Genomic DNA, 14,724 nt, shown 5'->3' with positions numbered 1-14,724 from the left:
TAGCTAGTGGGAAGCAGCCACATAGCACAGGGAGATCAGCTAGGTGCTTTGTGACCCCCTAGAGGGGTGGGACAGGGAGGGTGGGAGGGAGGGAGACGCAAGAGGGAAGCGATATGGGGATATATGTATATGTACAGCTGATTCACTCTGTTGTAAATAAGAAACTAACACCCCATTGTAAAGCAATTATACTCCAATAAAGATGTTAAAAAAAAAACAAAACAAAACCCTGCTGTAAATACCTAAAAGCAGCAGCCACTGGTGTTTGCTTATTGACTGGCTAGAAACAAATGCTTAGCAAAACATTCAACCTCCCTGTCTTTCCTATACTCTGTAATCAAGTAATTTTCTAACTGAGAAGAAGCTACAGAAAAAAGTAGAAAGCTTTATGCTTGCTTTCTCATTAAGGATTAAAAGATTAAAGCAGCGTGACCCACATAACCTTTTTTAAAATTCCTTAAAAATCAGTGAACATATGGAAACGTTTAGCCTCCTGAAAAAAGGACTTCATTCTACAGAATCACAGCAGAAGAGCAAACTTTGATTTCTAATTTTAATTCCAAACAAAAATTTACAGCTATGTCATATCTCTCAAAAAGGATTAATCAGATCAGGGATGGTTGCTTTCAAATGAAAAGTAACTTTTATGGAATTGTAAACTAAAAATATAGGTAGTGAGATTTCACAAAACTGAGTCAATAGAGAAACTATTCTAGAATTCAGAGGAAAGGGATAGAGATGAAGAGCTAACACATAAGAAATGTGAATTCTACATCCAGGAGATGCAATAAGGCATACCACAAGGAACGAACACAGCAGATAGGGAAGAAGCAAGAAATATAGAAAAACGAAACGTGGGGACGAGAGGGTTTAAAAATATTACCTATCAAGATAAACAATAAACAAAGGTGACATCACAATTCTCCTAAACTTTGTGTGTAAAACTTGAACACATCTGTCTAATTTTGACATGCAAAACAGACAAAATAGGAGCTATTATAATCGGCAGTTAAATCTCCATACAATAAAATTTTGTATCTCATGTGAACTAAATGTTTTTTCAAATGTCCACCAAACATTAACCAAAAAAAAGATATCCAGAAAACCTCAATTTTTAAAACAAATATACAGGCCACATTTTTCTAACTGCAAGACATTAAATCTTTAAAAATTACTGAATCAAATCAAGCCACCTAAAAGGGGAAGACGAAAAAAAAAACTTCTAAAGCTCTTGATTAAAAACAAAGTCAGATTTAGTTCAGGCAAATCCTCAACAAGAGGCTTTAGCCAAGATGTTATCTCAAACTCGAAAGCTTCAACTCCCAGAAAACAGGGCAGAATAAAACAGTATGATATCTCAGTGACGTTTTGGAGAATGCATCTGTTGAAATATTTCTAGATGCAAGTAAATTGTCCACACTTGTAACAGAACAAGTTGCAGAAAGAAATAATTCAGAACTTGAGTTGATGAAATACATTTCCATTACTAGATGTCTCTGTGCAAACTCTTAACAGTGAAACGAAAATGTGAAAAAATCACAGTTCAACTATACTCTGAGACAAAACACACTGTATTTAATATAGGCAGTGTCAAGAATCCTTACGAGCTGGAAAGCTCCAGGAAAGCTGGATCAGAGGTCTTCCAAGGGCAAGCTGATGTGTAACATGTATGGAAAAGTGGTTTTACAAGCCAGCAGCTTGAGAAGGCACGTGAGTATACATACAAGGGAGTCAAACTCTACCTCTGCCACACGTGTGGAAAGGTGTTCAGCCAGTATAACCAGCTGAAAACTCATGTAAGAAAGCCATATAAATGAATTATGTGATAGAGGCTTTTGCTCAAAAATGCCAGGTACTCACCCGCAGTCGCATTCACTGTGGTGAGAAAAAAACCCTTTAACTGTGATGTATGTAACTGACCGCTTACAACTTCCACAATTTCAAGATTCACAACATGGACAGATAGTGGAGAGAAGTCCTATGTCTAAGACAGGAGTGGACAAAGATTTGCGCATCCCAGCACGTTGACCTCTCACAGTCGCAGGTTTACTGAAGGAAACCCTTACAGGTGTCATACCCACAAGGAGGCATGTGCTGTCTCTAGTTCTCTTATCTCACACACTCCAAACACGCAGGGGGAAACCATACAAAGGTGGTTGAATGTGGGAAAACTTCAGCTCAAAAACTTCCGATCTCATCAATAAGAAAGGTCATTTATTATGTAGAAGTACTTGCAAAGCTATTGAAAATGTAAAGAATCATAAAATGCAAGTCCAGTCTAGGCAAAACTCTAGATTCCAGTGCTAGATTCCATATGGAAGTGTCCTGTACTGGAAGCTATGGATTTGAGGCTTTCTGAAATGACTTTACCAGATGATAATCAGTGTCCTCCATCAGACACCTGCTGTGGTTAGCTGGGACTAGAGTTGACTCGCTGTGTACTGGGGGCTGGGGAGAACAGCTGACTGACTGTGAGGGATAGAAAGTAAAAATATCTCTGGTAAAACTTGCTGCATCTTCACTGTGCAGTGCTCGTTCTGACTTTTCGCTTTTGAAGTCTAGATATACGTATACACAGCTTTTTAAGGAATGAATATGACAGTACTTTTAAATAGAGTGCTCTTTTACTTTTTAATATACATTAAATTTGTTTTCAAGTTGCCTTCATTCCATTTTTATTTTGCATTAACTATTGCCTTTCATTTATTTAAGTAGAATCTATCTTATAGTGTGCATCAGCATATAATCTATTCATGATTCATTTTTGACTTGCAAAATTTTTATTTTTCTGTCCTCAAAATTTAAGCAAAGTTCTTAACAGTATCAGCCCAAGAGTGCTGCTGTTTGTAAGCCTCATAGACCAATATGTAAGCAATGGGGAAAAAAATTGAAATTTTACATTTCTAGAACATTTGAGCTATCTTTCTTCTTAACATATTCGACTGGAGATAACTTTTCTAATAAAGTATAGAAGCTTCTCATAAAAACTAAAGTGTATATAATTTTTTAAACTAATTTATTGAAGTATAATGGATATGTCTGTATAGAACTCAGTATTACGGAGGAAACTCACGGGCAGTGTTTTGCTTTGACACTACATTTTCAAAATTAATGTTAAATAGGTATTTGGTGTTTTTATGTTGCCAAAAGAGAATTTCAAAATTCAATTTAACTTCTTTCATTTTAAAATTTATTTATTTACTTATGGCTGCATTGGGTCTTTGTTGTGGTGCGCAGGCTTCTTCATGGCAGTGGCTTCTCTTGTTGCAGAGCTTGGGCTCTAAGGCACGGGCTTCAGTAGCTATGGCACGTGGGCTCAGTAGTTGTGGCTCGCGGGCTCTAGAGCGCAGGCTCAGTAGTTGTGGCGCACGGGCTTAGTTGCTCCGCGGCATGTGGGATCTTCCCGATTCGACTGGAGATAACTTTTCTAATAAAGTATAGAAGCTTCTCATAAAAACTAAAGTGTATATAATTTTTTAAACTAATTTATTGAAGTATAATGGATATGTCTGTATAGAACTCAGTATTACGGAGGAAACTCACGGGCAGTGTTTTGCTTTGACACTACATTTTCAAAATTAATGTTAAATAGGTATTTGGTGTTTTTATGTTGCCAAAAGAGAATTTCAAAATTCAATTTAACTTCTTTCATTTTAAAATTTATTTATTTACTTATGGCTGCATTGGGTCTTTGTTGTCGTGCGCAGGCTTCTTCATGGCAGTGGCTTCTCTTGTTGCAGAGCTTGGGCTCTAAGGCACGGGCTTCAGTAGCTATGGCACGTGGGCTCAGTAGTTGTGGCTCGCGGGCTCTAGAGTGCAGGCTCAGTAGTTGTGGCGCACGGGCTTAGTTGCTCCGCGGCATGTGGGATCTTCCCGTACCAGGGCTCAAACCCGTGTCCCCTGCATTGGCAGGCAGATTCTCAACCACTGTACCACCAGGGAAGTCCCTGATTCATTTTTAATAGATTAATTTGCTGAAGATAAGGAAAATATACTGAGTTTTGAATTATTTTGAGAATCCTCTGGTGTACCTGCTATGCACTTTTTAAAAATGAGTATTAAAATCTAAAAGAGATTTACTGAATATAAACAATGCATAACTGCAAATCCCTTGTTTTCTGAATTTGGTGTATTATCTTACACAAATAATGAGAAATTAACTTCAATTATGATAGTTTGAGCTACTAGAAGGCAAATTTATTTTATATTTGAGTGCCTATAAGCTATATATTTTTTTTTCATGTATTAAAACATAGCATTTGGTTATTATAGTTTCACAGGGTCCTTTTCCTTGCTTAATGGATATAAAAAAAATTTAGGGTTACCTGATGTTAGCTGCTACCCTTTCCCTTTATTCTTTGCTCTTGCATTGATTTATTTCACTGTCTCATCTTTGGTCATTAAGTAATCAGTTCCACAAACTCAGTTCCTATACTGCTGACAGAACTGCCTGGTGACGTTATTTTTTATTTCTGCCCTGCATTACCTGTGGTTTATTTATTTCCTACTTTTAAACTAGACCTGTAATATACTTAATGTATGTGCTATTGGTAGTGATTTCTTTCATTGTAATTTTCTCTGTTTAGAGGTCCAGGTTGTAATAAGAATCAATGAAAGAAAATATAGTAATTACTACAACTACTCAATTCTTGTAGAGATTTTCACTATTTCACAGCCTGTTCAGCATTTTCACAAGAAAGTACCACCAGCAGGATTGACTTCACTGAAGAAGGAATTTGAAATACTGCCTTTGTATAATACACATTAAACTTAGTATTTAATTATTTATCTAAGAAACTAACCATACGTGTTTATTAACTTAATACGCTGGCTTTAAATAAAATTCATGAATTTATAACATGCTGAACTAATCTAATCCAGCTTGAATTCAACAGGAATCTATTTGAACAAATACTACAGTAAAAATGTGAAAAATGATAATACCCAGTGCTCGGGGACCTTCTCACACTGCTAGAGATCAATTTGGCAACATTTAATCAAAGTCTAAATGTGGTCCAGTCCTGGGAAATTTTCACAAAGACATCATTAGATGTGCAAAGAAGCATGTATCATTCCAGTCAAGGTACTGTTTGCCACAGCGAAGAATTAGAAACAAGTTACCACTAATGGGGTTGGTTAAGTAAATTGTGTAAGAACTACGTGATATTATTAATTTTTATCAAAGGTCATAGTTTACATAATATCCAATTGATGGAATTACAGATAATCTTTATTTTCTAAACCTTGACTGAATTTTTAGAATTATTCTTATTTTATGATGACCATGTAATAATTTTATAATCACAAGTATCAAAAAGTCTAAGCAGGGCTTCCCTGGTGGCGCAGTGGTTGAGAGTCCGCCTGCCGATGCGGGGGACGCGGGTTCGTGCCCCGGTCTGGGAAGATCCCACATGCCGCGGAGCGGCTGGGCCCGTGAGCCATGGCCGCTGAGCCTGCGCGTCCGGAGCCTGTGCTCCGCAACGGGACAGGACACAGCAGTGAGAGGCCCGCGTACCGCAAAAAAAAAAAAAAAAAAAGTCTAAGGAAAGTAAATTGGCCAAGATGGTGGAGTAGGAAGACCGTGAGCTCATTTCTTCTCACAGGCACACCAAAATTATAACTATTTAGAGAACACCTATCAGTGAAAAAGACCGGAACCTACCATAAGAGATCTTCTACAACTAAAGACAGACAGAAGAAACCACAAGATGGGTAGGAGGTGTGCACAGTACAGTCAAGACCCAAACCCCCAGGTGGCTGACCCACAAATGCGAGGAAAATTACAATTGCAGATGTTTTCCCCAAGGAGCAAAAAGCCCCACATCAGGCTCCCCAGCCCGAGGGTGCTGCACCAGGAAGATTAAACCCTAGAACACTTGGCTTTGAATGCCAGCAGGGCTTACTTTCAGGAGTCCCAGAGGGCTGTAGGAAATGGAGACCCCACTCTTAAAGGACCAAAATCACATACACTCTGGGACCTAGGGCAGAAACAGTAATTTGAAAGGAGCCTGGGTCAGACCCACCCACTGATCTTGGTGAGTCTCCCAGAGAGGCAGGAGGCAACATTCCTGGGGACATAGACACTGGTGGCAGCCATTCTGGGAGCTTGTTCTACCATGTGGACACTGGTGCTGGCAAGTGCTATTTTGGAATCCTCCATCTAGCTTATGAGCCTCAGGACCCAGCCCTGACCCCGCCTATCAGCCTGTAGGCAATGGCACTAGGAAACCTCAGGCCAGTCAACTAGCCAGGTGGCCACACAGCCCCACTCACTGGCAGAGAGGTTGCCCTAAGACCCCTTGAGCCCACAGCCGCCCCTGGACACAGCCCTTTCCACCAGAGGGCCCAGGACCCAGCACCACACACCAGTGCACAGGGACTAGATCCAGGACCCCCAGAGACCCTGGGACCCAGCCCCACCCACCAGTGGGCAGGCATCAACCTTATAATTGCCAGTCCTGCACACCAGGGAGCCTGCTCTAGCCTAGGGACCAGCCTCACCCAACAGCAGGCAGACACCAGCCCCAATAAAACTGCACACCAGGCCCACCACCAGCAGGCCAGCACTAGCCCTGGGACCAGCTGGACCCCAGCCCAGCCCACCAGCAGGTGAACACAAACTTTGGGACACCCTGGACGTCACAGTCAGCTGGGTCAGGAACTGGCCCCAATCACGAGTGGTTTGACACCAGATCTTGGACCCCTGAACGCTGCAGCCAGACCCTAGGACCTGGCTGTGCCTGCTAGTAGGCCAGCACTAGGTTAAGTGCCCCCCCCACACCCCGGGTTGTGCAGCCAGCCACCTCGTGACCCAGCCCAGGCAAGCAGTGGCCAGCAGCGTCTATACAAGGCAGGGCCAGCAAACAACCAGACCAGTAACCAGCCATGCCTACAAGACTATCCATAGCAGTGACCTGACAAAACAGAAGGAGCTGTGCAACCCACATAGGGGGCACCCCTACAGCATATAGCTCTAGTGAACAGAGAGGAGTACCCTGCTGGGATCAAAAACAAAAACCTTACAGTTACCAAAGGGGAAAGGTGGGGGGAGAAATAAATTAGGAGGTTGGGATTAACATATACACATTACTATATATAAACCAGATAATCAACAAGGACCTACTGTATAGCACAGGGAACTCGACTCAATAGTCTGTAATAACCTAAATGGGAAAATAATCTGAAAAAGAATAGATACATGTATAACTGAATCACTCTGCTGTACACCTGAAACCAACACAACATTGTAAATCAACTATACTCCAGTACAAAATAAAAATTTTAAATACAGAAAGCAAAAAACTGTGACAAAAGACACAAAAACCTCAAAAAAAAAAAAAAAAGACATAAGGATGGCCAAAAGGCACATGAAAAGAGGCTCAACATGACTAATTATTAGTGAAATGCAAATCAAAAGTACAATGAGGTATCACCTCACACCAGTCAGAATGGCCACCATCAAAAAGTCTACAAATAACAAATGCTAGAGAGGGTATGGAGAAAAAGGAACCCTCCTACACTACTGGTGGGAATGTAAATTTGTACCACCACTACAGAGAACAGTACAGATGTCCCTCAGAAAACTAACAACAGAGCTACCATACGACCCAGCAAGCCCACTCCCGGGCAGATATCTAGAAAAGACCAAAAACTCTAATTTAAAAAGATACATACAGGTACCATAATGTTCATAGCAGCTCTATTTACAATACCCAAGAGATGGAAGAAACCCCCTTGTCCATCAACGGATGAATGAATAAAGAAGATGTGCTCAGCCATAAAAAGAGTGAAATAATGTCATTTGCAGCAACATGTAAAGACCTAGAGATTATAATCCTAAGTGAAGTAAGTCAGAGAAAGACAAATATCTTATGATATCACTTATATGTGGAATCTAAAAAATGATACAAATGAAGTGATTTACAACACAGAAACAGACTCACAAATGCAGAAAAAGATTTATGATACCAAAGGGAATAGATGAAGGAGGGACACATTGGGAATTTGGGATGAACATATACACACTACTATGTATAAAATAGGTAAACAAGAAGGACATACTGTATATAGCACAGGGAACTTTACTGAATATTCTGTAATAACCTAAATGGGAAAATAATCTAAGAATAGATATATGTATATGTATAACTGAATCACTTTGCTGTACACCTGAAACTAACACAACATGGTAAATCAATTGTACTCCAATATAAAATAAAATTTTTTTAAAAGGAAAAAGAAACTGTGACAAAGGAGAAAAAAGCTCAAATTTAAAAAAACACAATGAAGACATACAGGTGGCCAAAATGCACATGAAAGATGCTCAACATTGCTAATTATTAGAGAAATGCAAATCACCACTACAATGAAGTATCACCTCACAGTCAGGATGGCCATCATCAAAAAGTCTACAAATAATAAATGCTAAAGCGGGTGTGGAGAAAAAGGAATCCTCCTACACTACTGGAGGGAATGTAAATCTGTACAGCTACCATGGAGAACAGTATGGAGGTTCCTTAAAAAACTAAAAATAGAATTACTGTATGATGCAGCAATTCCACTACAGGGCATATATCCAGAGATAACCATAATTCGAAAAGATACATGCACCCCAATGTTCACTGCAGCACTGTTCACAATAGCCAAGCTATGGAAGCAACCTAAATGTCCATCAACAGATGAATGTATAAAGACAGTGTGGTATATATATACAGTGGAATACTACTCAACCATAAAAAGAACAAAACAATGCCATTTACAGTAACATAGATGGACCTAGAGATTATCATCCTAAGTGAAGTAAGTCAGACAGAGAAAGAGTAATACTATATATATCACGGATATCTGGAATCTTAAAAATGATACAAATGAACTGATTTACAAAATAGAAACAGACTCACAGATTTAGAAAACAAACTTATGATACCAAAGGGGAAAGGTAAGGGGAGGGATAAATTAGGAGTTTGGGAAAACATATACACACTACTATATGTAAAATAGTTAATCAACAAGGACCTACTATAGAGCAGAGGGAATTCTACTTAATATTTTGTAATAACCTATAAGGGAAAAGATTCTGAAAAAGAATTGGCTTCCCTGTTGGCGCAGTGGTTGAGAATCCGCCTGCCGATGCAGGGGACACGGGTTCGTGCCCCGGTCCGGGAAGATCCCACATGCCACGGAGCGGCTGGGCCCGTGAGCCATGGCCACCGAGCCTGTGCGTCCGGAGCCTGTGCTCCGCAACGGGAGAGGCCACAACAGTGAGAGGCCCGCGTACCCCGCAAAAAAAAAAAAAAAAAAAAAAAAGAATAGGTATAGGTATATATATATATATATATATATATATAACAGAATCACATTGCTGTACACCTGAAATTAACACAATATTGTAAATCAATTATACTCCAATATAAAATAAATATTTTAAATAAAGGAAAAAAGACTGTGAGAAAAGACAAAAAAAACTCAAAAAAAAAAAAAAAGACATACAGATGGCCAAAAGGCACATGCAAAGATGCCCAACATCACTAATTATTAGAAAAATGCAAATCAAAACTACATTGAGGGACTTCCCTGGTGGTGCAGTGGTTAAGAATCCACCTGCCAATGCAGGGGACACGGGTTTGATTCCTGGTCCGGGAAGATCCCACATGCGGTGGAGCAACTAAGCCTGTGTGCCACAACTACTGAGCCTGTGCTCTAGAGCCTGTGAGCCACACCTACCGAGCCCACATGCCACAACTACTGAAGCCCGTGCACTCAAGGGCCCACGTGCCACAACTACCGAGCCTGCATGCTGGAACCACGAAAGTCTGCATGCCTAGAGCCCGTGCTCTGCAACAGGAGAAGCCACTGCAATGAGAAGCCTGCCCACAGCAACAAAGAGTAGCCCCCACTCGCCACAACTAGAGAAAGCCTGCGCACAGCAACGAAAACCCAACTCAGCCAAAATAAAAAACAAAACAAACAAACAAAAATGCATTGAGGTATCACCTCGCACCGGTCAGAATGGCCATCATCAAAAAGTCTACAAATAATAAGTGCTGGAGAGGGTGTGGAGAAAAGGCAACCCTCCATTTACTGTGCTGGATAGTGTGTGGAGAAAAAAGAGCCCTCCTACACTGTCGGTACAAATGTAAATTGGTGCACCTGCTATGCAAAACAATATGGAGGGGCTTCCCTGGTGGCGTAGTGGTTGAGAGTCCGCCTGCCAATGCAGGCAACAAGGGTTCGTGCCCCGGTCCGGGAAGATCCCACATGCCGCGGAGCGGCTGGGCCCGTGAGCCAGGGCCGCTGAGCCTGCGCGTCCGAAGCCTGTGCTCCGCAACGAAAGAGGCCACAACAGTGAGAGGCCCGCGTATAGCAAAAAAAAAAAAAAAAATAAAAAACAAAAAACAATATGGGGGTCTTTTAAAATACTACAAATAGAGTTACCATATGATCCACAATCCTACTCCTGGGCAGAGATCCAGAAAAGACAAGAACTCTAATTAAAAAAGATACATGCACCCCAATGTTCACAGCAGCTCTATTTACAATAGCCAAGACATGGAAGCAACTTAAGTGTCCATCAACAGATCAATACATAAAAAAGATATGTGTGTGTGTGCGTGTGTGTGTGTGTGTGTGTGTGTGTGTGTGTGTACACACACAGGAATATTACACAGCCATAAAAAGATGTGTGTGTGTGTGTGTGTGTGTGTGTGTGTGTGTGTACACACACAGGAATATTACACAGCCATAAAAAGAATGAAATAATGCCATTTGAAGCAACATGGATGGACATAGGGATTATCATCCTACATGAAGTAAGTCAGACAAAGACAAATACCATATTGATATCACTTATATGTGGAATCTAAAAAGTGATACAAATGGACTCATTTACACAATAGAAAGAGACTCACAGATTTTGAAAACAAACTTATGATACCAATGGGGAGTGATAAATTAGGCATTTGGGATTAACAAATACAAACTACAGTATGTAAAATTTTTAATCAACAAGGACCTACTTTATCACACAGGAACAGTACTCAGTATTCTGTAATAATGTAAGTGGGAAAATAATCTGAAAAAGTATATACACACACACACACACACACACACACACACAACTGAATCACTTTGCCATACACCTGAAACTAACACAACATGGTAAATCAACGATACTCCAATATAAAATAAAAATTTTTTAAAAAGAAGGGCTTCCCTGGTGGCGCAGTGGTTGAGAATCCGCCTGCCGATGCAGGGGACACGGGTTCGTGCCCCGGTCGGGAATAAACAAAGAAAAAGAAAAAAGAAAAAAAAACTGTGACAGAAGAGGAAAAAGACTCAAATTAAAAAAAAAAACACAATGAAACATACAGGTGGCCAAGAGGCACATGAAAAGATGCTCAACATCGCTAATTAAAACGGGAGAGGCCACAACAGTGACAGGCCCACGTACCACAAAAAAATAAATAAATAAATAAATAAATTTAAAAAATAAACAAAGAAAAAGAAAAAAGATGAACGTTGGGGTGCATGTATCTTTTCAGATTACAGTTTTCTCTTTTCCGGATATATGCCCAGGAGTGGGATTGCTGTATCATATGGCAACTCTGTTTTTAGTATTTGAGGAACCTCCATACTGTTTTCCATAGTGGCTGCAATGGTAATGTATTTTTAATTTCAAATTCCACATGTTTGGTCATTTTCCTACATTGGGCTGGTAGGCTTCTGTTATCACACAGGTGACTTCCCTTCATCCCATCTTTTTAATACTTTTACACCTGGAGGATCTTCACCTTTCTCTAAGCTCTTCTACCTAGATTCTTAAGCCTGGACTTTTCCTACCATCTATCTAGCTCTTTGGTTTTCTCCCTGTCCTTCAATTCAACACCATGAGTGTGGACCCAGCTTGTCCCCACAGCCTGCGTCGCCCCGAAGCATCCAATTCTAGGGAATCTTCACCAATGCCTGAGATTTATGGGCCTGAAGAAAATTATGTGTCCTTGCAAATGTCATCTGCTGAGACCCACGACATGGAGACTGTCTCTCCTCTTCCTTCCTTCTCCATGGATCTGCTTATTCAGGACAGTCCAGATTCTTCCACAAGCCCCAGAGTAAAACTACTGGCCACGGCTGCAGACAAGAGCACAGAGAAGAAGGAAGAGAAGGTCCTGGTCAAGAAGCAGAAGACCAGAGAACCGTGTTCTCTCAGATGCAGTTGTGTGTGCTCAATGACAGATTTCAGAGGCAGAAATACCTCAGCCTCCAGCAAATGCAAGAACTTTCCAACATCCTGAACCTTAGCTACAAACAGGTTTAAGACCTGGTTCCAGAACCAGAGAATGAAATGTAAGAGGTGGCAGAAAAACAACTGGCTGAGGAATAGCAACATTGTGACTCAGGGCCCAGCAACTACAGAATACCCGGGCTTCTTTTCCTACCACCAAGGGTGCCTGGTGAACTCTTCCGGAAACCTGCCCATGTGGGGTAACCAGACCTGGAATAACCCAACATGGAGCAACCAGAGCTGGAACAGTCAGTCCTGGAGCAACCAGAGCTGGAACAGTCAGTCCTGGAGCAACCAGAGCTGGAACAGTCAGTCCTGGAGCAACCAGAGCTGGAACAGTCAGTCCTGGAGCAACCAGAGCTGGAACAGTCAGTCCTGGAGCAACCAGAGCTGGAACAGTCAGTCCTGGAGCAACCAGAGCTGGAACAGTCAGTCCTGGAGCAACCAGAGCTGGAACAGTCAGTCCTGGAGCAACCAGAGCTGGAACAGTCAGTTGTGGTACACAGGCTCAGTAGTTGTGGCTCACGGGCTCTAGAGCGCAGGCTCAGCAGTTGTGGAGCACAGGCTTAGTTGCTCCATGGCATGTTGGACCTTCCAGGACCATGGCTCAAACCTGTGTCTCCTGCATTGGCAGGTGGATTCTTAACCACTGCACCACCAGGGAAGTCCCTGCAGCATTATTTTAATAGCCAAGACATGGAAGCAACCTAAATGTCCATCAACAGATGAATGGATAAAGAATGTGTGGTATATATACAATGGAATATTACTCAGCCATAAAAAAGAATGAAATAATGCCATTTGCAGGAACATGAATGGACCTAGAGATCATCATACTAAGCAAAGTAAGCCAAACAGAGTAAGACAGATATCATATGATATCACTTATATGTGGAAGCTAAAAAATGATACAAATGAACTTATTTATGAAATAGAAAGAGAGAGACTCACAGACATAGAAAACAAGCTTATGGTTACCAAAGGGGAAAGAGGGGTTGGGGAGGGATAAATTAGGAGTTTGGGATTAACAGATACACACTACTATATATAAAACATATAATCAACAAGGACCTACTGCATAGCACAGGAAACTATACTTAATATTTTGTAATAACCTATAAGGGAAAAAAATCTGAAAAAGAATGTGTGTATGTATAACTGAATCACTGTGCTGTACACCTGAAACTAACATGATATTGTAAATCAACTATACTTGAATATTAACAAAAAAAACTGACCTGAAAATTTTTTTAAAAGTTGACCTGAACATTTTAAAAAAGCAAAAACAGAAAAACTGTAGCATTACTCCAACCACAAAAGCAACGAATTATGTAACATGATAGACGTGCTAATTACTGCTATAATGGCTATCATATTACTATATATAAATGTATCAAATTTACATGTTTTACCCCTTAAATTTACACATCACATATCAAATATATTTCAATAAAAAATAAAAATATTTTTAAAAAGTAAGGAAAACACTGTTTCACTCATTAAAAAAACTATGGCATTAAAATTTGCATGTACTTTTGCTGTTGGGGATGTGAATCTTTGTCACATCCTGATTTCAAACTATATTACAAATCTACAGTAATCAAAACAGTATGGTACTGGCAGAAAAACAAAACACACAGATCACTGGAACAGAAGACAAAGCTCAGAAGTTAACCCACGCGTACATGATCAATTAACTTATGACAAAGGAGCCAAGAATATACAATGGGAAAAGGACAAACTCTTCAATAAATGGTGTTGAGAAAACTGGACAGCCATATGCAAAAGAATGAAACTGGAGCACTACCTTACCCCATACACACAAATTTACTCAAAATGAATTAAACATTTGAATGTTAAGACCGGAAACCATAAAACTCCTAAAAGAAGGCAAAGCTTGTAAGCTTCTTGACACTGGTCTAGGCGATAATTTTGGGGGATTTGACACCAAAAGCAAAAGCATCAAAAGCAAAAATAAATAAATAGGACTACATCAAACTCAAAAGCTGCTGCACAGTAGAGGAAACCAACAACAAAGTGAAAAGGCAATCTATTGAATGGGAGAAAATATTTGCAACTCATATATCTGATAAGGGGGTAATATCCAAAATACATAAAGAACTCATACATACAACTAGCAAAAAACCCAAACAATCCAATTTAAAAATTGGCAGATCTCAATAGACATTTTTCCAATGACAACATACAGATGGCCAACAGGTATGTGAAAAGATGCTCAATATCATTAATCATTAGGGAAATGCGAATCAAAACAATGAGCTATCAGGGGCTTCCCTGGTGGCGCAGTGGTTGCGCGTCCGCCTGCCGATGCGGGGGAATCGGGTTCGCGCCCCGGTCTGGGAGGATCCCGCATGCCGCGGAGCGGCTGGGCCCGTGAGCCATGGCCGCTGAGCCTGCGCGTCCGGAGCCTGTGCTCCGCAACG

General features: G+C 40.6%; 1 pseudogene; it reads left to right on the top strand.

Moving 5' to 3' along the window:
- Positions 1-11,518: 11,518 nt before the first annotated feature.
- Positions 11,519-14,724, top strand: part of LOC112062387 (homeobox protein NANOG-like) — a 6,850-nt pseudogene continuing 3,644 nt past the window's right edge.

This window comes from Physeter macrocephalus, chromosome 21 (genome assembly GCF_002837175.3).
Source record: "Physeter macrocephalus isolate SW-GA chromosome 21, ASM283717v5, whole genome shotgun sequence".
Lineage (NCBI taxonomy): Eukaryota > Metazoa > Chordata > Mammalia > Artiodactyla > Physeteridae > Physeter > Physeter macrocephalus.
Note: the sequence above shows the minus strand (reverse complement) of the source record. Positions and strands in the feature narration are given on the sequence as shown.